This window comes from Rattus norvegicus, chromosome 11 (genome assembly GCF_021556685.1).
Source record: "Rattus norvegicus strain SHRSP/BbbUtx chromosome 11, alternate assembly SHRSP_T2T, whole genome shotgun sequence".
Lineage (NCBI taxonomy): Eukaryota > Metazoa > Chordata > Mammalia > Rodentia > Muridae > Rattus > Rattus norvegicus.
Window position 1 is genome coordinate 66,462,604 of NC_141544.1, and position 6,790 is coordinate 66,469,393.

The 6,790-nt window shown below is 39.4% G+C and overlaps 1 pseudogene; it reads right to left on the reverse strand.

Annotated features, from left to right (window-relative positions):
* Window positions 1–1,197: 1,197 nt before the first annotated feature.
* Window positions 1,198–2,240, reverse strand: Eif4a1-ps4 (eukaryotic translation initiation factor 4A1, pseudogene 4; annotated as a pseudogene).
* Window positions 2,241–6,790: the final 4,550 nt, after the last annotated feature.

Genomic DNA, 6,790 nt, shown 5'->3' on the forward strand with positions numbered 1-6,790 from the left:
TTTAAGGAATAAGAAAAAAGTCAGATAATTAGAGAAATAGAATAAAAGCTAAAAATTAACATTCAGAAGATAAGCTTGCTTCTGTAATATATGAATAAGAACTTAGAAATCTTATGTATAATTTACTTGTTTATCTAGACATACATAAATAATATATGAATAGTTTGCTAATTTAGAATCACTCCTGAATTCAACTCTGACATTTTAAAAAGATTTAGTTCAAGCTATTCATGTGCGCCTTTGCCATCAATGTCCATATAATCAACAGGAGGTTTCCCAGGGAGTAGCCATTCAGTATTAGTATGAATTATGACTCCACTTCTCACCACAGATCCTCGTCTTTCTCAGCTCATAGATTTGCAAACATTCACTACACATTAGCAGGATCAACAAGACAGGGTCTCCTAATTTGCATTCACATAAAAGCTGCAGACAAATTGGGAAGGGTTGCACAGCTGAAACAGCCATTAATAATATGTGGAGGCAGCATATTCGAGCTCACTGAATGTAAGCACTCTAAGATTACACAGACCAATATAACTCGCTGCTTCCATGATATATATTCTATTTTCCTAATGCTTAAGGTGTAATCTCTTTCTAGATGCTCCGGATTACCTTTTGAGAACTTTTGTAAGAGATCCAAATCACAGTCTGAGTTATTTAGAAAACATGTGTATAATGAATGTATAAGTAGGAATGTGTGTGTGTGTGTGTGTGTGTGTGTGTGTGTGTGTGTGTGTGTGCGCATGTGCACACATGCTGGGAATAGGACTTTGCACTTGCCGAGTTATATAATTTTTGATTTTATTGATCAGGTAAGTTGATGGAAGATCATTTTGTTGTTGCTACTGTATTGGATAATTATATAACAAAGTAATCTAGAAATGTCTATCTTTTGTCAGTTTTTACATTGATCATTATGTGAAATCTGTGGGATGTAGTGATACTCATTTTAGTCATTAAGCTGATAGATACTTGACATTGACTTCTTTATCAATGTCCTATCTAAATTTTTTTGAGAGAAGTGAATTCTCTCTTTTCTTTTTCCTCAAAAAGTGACATTTATTCAAATAGAGAAAAACAAAACAGCAACAAAAAAAAAAATCCATCCCTTGACTCCCTTCCTTCCTTCCTCTAGCTGTTCTTCAGCCCCACAGAACTGAACCGTTTGCTAGGGCCTGGTAGCAGGACAGCCCCTCAAATGAGCTCAGCAATAGTGAGGGGTATCTCTTCAATGGCGGTGTTGTAAAGTCTCAGTGTCTTGAAGAGTCCTCTTATCTTCTGTTACCGTGTTAATAGCCACACCCTTATGGTCAAACTGGCCATCTCGACTGATTCTGTGGATGCAGATTTTCCTGTTGGTGGCAAGGTCATAATTGGTGACTAAGAAGCACATCAGTGCTTCTGGCCAACAGGTCAATGGTAATTAATACTCTGTTATAGCCAGACTGGACTTCCCTCATGATCGCATCCTGTTCCTTTTGGTTCATATCTCCATGCATGACAAAAACACTGAAATCCAAGGCATGCATCTTCTCAGTGAGCCAATCCACCTTCCTTTTGGTATTAAGAAAGCTTACTGCCTGTATGATAGTGTTTCATAAAAGTCACACAATGTGTCAGGCTTCCACACCTCTCATTCCACATTGATATAGAATTGGGAGATACCCTCCAGAGTCAACTAATCCTTCTTGACATGAATTCGAATGAGGTCTCTCATGAACTTCTTTGTCACCTCAAAGACACCAGCAAGTGTTGTATCAGACAGCAAAGTTACCTGTGTTTTGAGCTTTTGAACTATACCTCAGATCTGGTCCTTGAACCCATGGCTTAATATTTCATCTGCTTCATCCAGTACAAAATCTTGATGTATTTGGGGAACAGTATCTCCAGTTAAGTATATCAAACACCTCCTGACGATGATATGGGGAGCTTCTATTTGCAGCTTCTGCACCTCAGCATGTACACTGGTGCCCCTAATACAGGCATGACAAGAGGCACCCATGTACTCTCCTAATGCTGCAACCACTTTTTGTATCAGCTAAACCAATTCAGGAGTGGGTGCCAGGATCAAAGTATGAGTGGCCTTTAGATCTAATTCAATGTTCTGCAGAATTGATAAGGCAAATATAGCTGTTTTCCCAGTCCCAGACTATGCTTAAGCAATCACATTACAACCCTGATACAAGGAAGACTATCTCTCTGCTGAATGGCAGAGGGCTTCTCAAAACCATGGGCATAAATACCATGGAGGAGAGATTCTGTGAGATTCATGTCATTGAAGCTATCCACAATCCCATTTCAGTTACTCTTAGTGATGCCTTCCGGCACCATCCCATCATAGCCTTTGCCTCTGGATCAAGAATCTTGACTCACAGACATGATCCTTAGAATCCAGAGATAAGTATTCTAATAATACATATGTTGATGTTATATTGTTGAAAAATTCATACTAGGTTACAAGTTCCCACTCACATAACATTAGATTATTGATGTCTTATTATTCTATTGCTGTTTATTTTTAAACATGCACATTACCACTTGTAATAATGCCTTTAAAATTTTTTGTTTTGTCTTCATATACATATATTTATTATTTTAAACCAGACTTTAGTTTAAAAGCAAATTTAGAATTACTTGCATATTAAAAGTATAGTATTGAGTTCTCATGACCTCCTTACGCGGTTTCTTCTATCTTGTAGTGATGAGGTAATTGTAATTAGTGAACCAGTACTGATGAATTATTACTTAAATTCTGCAGCTTATCCAGCTTGCCTTGGTTTCACCTGTTGCAGTTTTTCTACTCTACAATCCTGCTGAGAATGTGAGATTGCACTCAGATATCATGCTGCCTGAGGCGGCTCTTTTTAGCTAGGAAATCATGTTAGACTTTGTTTCTGACGGCCTTGATAGTTTTAAGGAAAACCAGTCATAGCTTTAAAAATATTAAATAAAATTACTTAATTGCAATGAACATGGAAATAGAAACATTGCATAACTAGGTAACAGTAATCATTCAAATAAACAGTTGGTTCCAAACTTTACATATTTCAGTGAACTTCTATACAGTTAAAATGGCCATTGTGAAGCCATGGAGCCTCACTTCTTAGTATTTTAATTCTCCCTCTCTCTCTTGAAATAGATTCTTCTCTTATATAATACATTCTGACCACAGTTTTTCCTCTCTCCATCCCTCCCAGCTCCCTCCTCACCTCCCCTCACCCCCAGATCCACTCCCACTCCATTTCTTTTCAGAAAAGAGCAGGCTTCCAAGAGACAACAACCAAATATGACCAAAGAAGATACTATAAGACAAGACAAAAGCCCCTCCTATCAAGACTGGACAAGGGAATCCAAGAGGAGGAAAAGAGTCCAAAGAACAGGCAAAAGAAAAGAATACTGTATGCTTCCAATGTCAGGAGCCCCACCAAAACACCAAGCTAACAACCATAACATATATGTAGAGGACCTGGTGCAGACCCATGCAAACCTCATGCTTGCTCCTTCAGGAGCATATGAACCCCACTTAATTAATTTAGTGGGCCATGTCCATGTTTTCCTGGTGTCCTCCATTCCCTCTGATTCCTACAATCTTTCTGTCCCCTCTTCTGTTAAGTATCTTTAGAGCTCGCAGGGGAGAACCCAATGGACATCTCCAATTTGGACTCGCTTTCCCCATAATGACTGACTGTGGATCTTTATATCTACTCCTGTCTGCTGTTGGATGAAGCCTTTCTGATGACATCTTAAGAGAGCCTATACTGATCTATGAGTATAGCCAAGTATTAGTAGAAATCATTTCACTAATTTGTTGTTGTTGTTGTTGTTGATGTTCTACCCTAGGTCTCTGGGCTGGGCTATCCTGTCTCTAGTCTTTGGCCATCCAGGTGGTGTAGGGCATGGGCTCCCTCTCATGGCAAGAGGGTTAAGGTAAACCTGACATTGATTGCCCACTCCTACAAATTCTGCATATACATTGCCCCAGCACATCTTAGAAGCAGGAGAGAGGGTAGGTGGGGAGGGTTTTGTGGCTGAGTTGGTGTCTAGGATTCTCTTTCTATAGCCTGCAAAGTATCTCTCTACACCAAAGAGTCCAGAATGTAGAGGTGAAGGCCTATGCAGACACCAGCTCGATCTTGCTATGTTCAATGGGCTCTGTGGATGTTGTCTGTGGGGTTGTCAGGTTTTCAAGAGTGGCCTCTGTCAGTGTGGTTTATTTAGGAACTTGTACAGGACCCCCTCAACCAATAATTCACCAAATGCAACCCAGTCCCATCAATGAAAGCTTTGTCTATCTACAAAAGTTGGTCAGTTTGGATTCCAAATTCTCCATAACCAGGAATTCTCACTGGGGTGAGCCTCATGGATTCCAGGTTTCCATATTTTCCACTGTAGTAGGTTTCTGCACCACCCCCAAGGACCCCTCAATTTCATCTGTCTTTCGCTGCACTCTTTTTCTCCCATCCCTAGCCCCTCAAACCTGATATGTCCCACTCCTATCCCACCTACCACACAAAATTTTCTATTTCTCCTTTTCAGGGTGATCCAGGTATCCCCCTAGAGAGATTCTCTTTATCTAGCCTTTCTGGGCCTGTGGGTGGTAGCTTGATTATTTTTTTTTATAATTTATTTGCTTTTAATTTGTAAGCCTTGCATGTGATAAGATACAAGGTTAGAATATATACATTTTCTTCCCCAATAAATTCAAATTTTGTGAGGACAAATGTTATTTGAAATTACCAAGGGGTAATTAAAATGGAATCACTTTTACATCTTAAGATGTTACTTAGATTATATTTTCCAAATAAAATAGAAATATAGGGTCACGTGGTCAATGTTTTTTCGATGTTCTAATTATGATTTAAGCCATAAGAAAAGTAAAAGACTACATAACCATTATTAAAGATGAATGAAAGATAGTAGGGCATAGCTAGTGTTAATCAAACTATATATAAATGTTCCATTCTCTTTTACATAGATTGTAATTAAAATAACGTAACTCTTACTATATATATACCCTTATGGAATGAAAATGGATGATGTTTTAACCAACTTAAGAACATTTGGAAAACACACAGTTATAGTGTGGTTTGGGAGTAGAGGCCAAAATAAATGTATGTCCAAAATAAATTAGTTGTATTTGTTACCATTTGTTTTTCTGTATTATTATTGATAGTATTAAGTATTATTTTGCATTCATTCAAACTATAAGCTTTTCCTTTAATATTCTCTTATTTAATTTTTTTTATTAACTTGAGTATTTCTTTTTTTTTTTATTAACTTGAGTATTTCTTATATACATTTCAAGTGTTATTCCCTTTCCCGGTTTCCAGGCAAACATCCCCCTCACCCTCCCTTTCCTTATGGGTGTTCCCCTCCCAACCCTCCCCCCATTGCCGCCCTCCCCCCATAGTCTAGTTCACTGGGGGTTCAGTCTTAGCAGGACCCAGGGCTTCCCCTTCCACTGGTGCTCTTACTAGGATATTCATTGCTACCTATGAGGTCAGAGTCCAGGGTCAGTCCATGTATAGTCTTTAGGTAGTGGCTTAGTCCCTGGAAGCTCTGGTTGCTTGACATTGTTGTACTTTTGGGGTCTCGAGCCCCTTCAAGCTCTTCCAGTTCTTTCTCTGATTCCTTCAACGGGGGACCTATTCTCAGTTCAGTGGTTTGCTGCTGGCATTCGCCTCTGTATTTGCTGTATTCTGGCTGTGTCTCTCAGGCGAGATCTACATCCGGCTCCTGTCGGTCTGCACTTCTTTGCTTCATCCATCTTGTCTAATTGGGTGGCTGTATATGTATGGGCCACATGTGGGGCAGGCTCTGAATGGGTGTTCCTTCAGTCTCTGTTTTAATCTTTGCCTCTCCCTTCCCTGTCAAGGGTATTCTTTTTCCTCATTTAAAGAAGGAGTGAAGCATTCACATTTTGATCATCCGTCTTGAGTTTCGTTTGTTCTAGGGATCTAGGGTAATTCAAGCATTTGGGCCAATAGCCACTTATCAATGAGTGCATACCATGTATGTCTTTCTGTGATTGGGTTAGCTCACTCAGGATGATATTTTCCAGTTCCAACCATTTGCCTACGAATTTCATAAACTCGTTGTTTTTGATAGCTGAGTAATATTCCATTGTGTAGATGTACCACATTTTCTGTATCCATTCCTCTGTTGAAGGGCATCTGGGTTCTTTCCAGTTTCTGGCTATTATAAATAAGGCTGCGATGAACATAGTGGAGCACGTGTCTCTTTTATATGTTGAGGCATCTTTTGGGTATATGCCCAAGAGAGGTATAGCTGGATCCTCAGGCAGTTCAATGTCCAATTTTCTGAGGAACCTCCAGACTGATTTCCAGAATGGTTGTACCAGTCTGCAATCCCACCAACAATGGAGGAGTGTTCCTCTTTCTCCACATCCTCGCCAGCATCTGCTGTCACCTGAGTTTTTGATCTTAGCCATTCTCACTGGTGTGAGGTGAAATCTCAGGGTTGTTTTGATTTGCATTTCCCTTATGACTAAAGATGTTGAACATTTCTTTAGGTGTTTCTCAGCCATTCGGCATTCCTCAGCTGTGAATTCTTTGTTTAGCTCTGAACCCCATTTTTTAATAGGGTTATTTGTTTTCCTGCGGTCTAACTTCTTGAGTTCTTTGTATATTTTGGATATAAGGCCTCTATCTGTTGTAGGATTGGTAAAGATCTTTTCCCAATCTGTTGGTTGCCGTTTTGTCCTAACCACAGTGTCCTTTGACTTACAGAAGCTTTGCAGTTTTATGAGATCCCATTTGTTGATTCT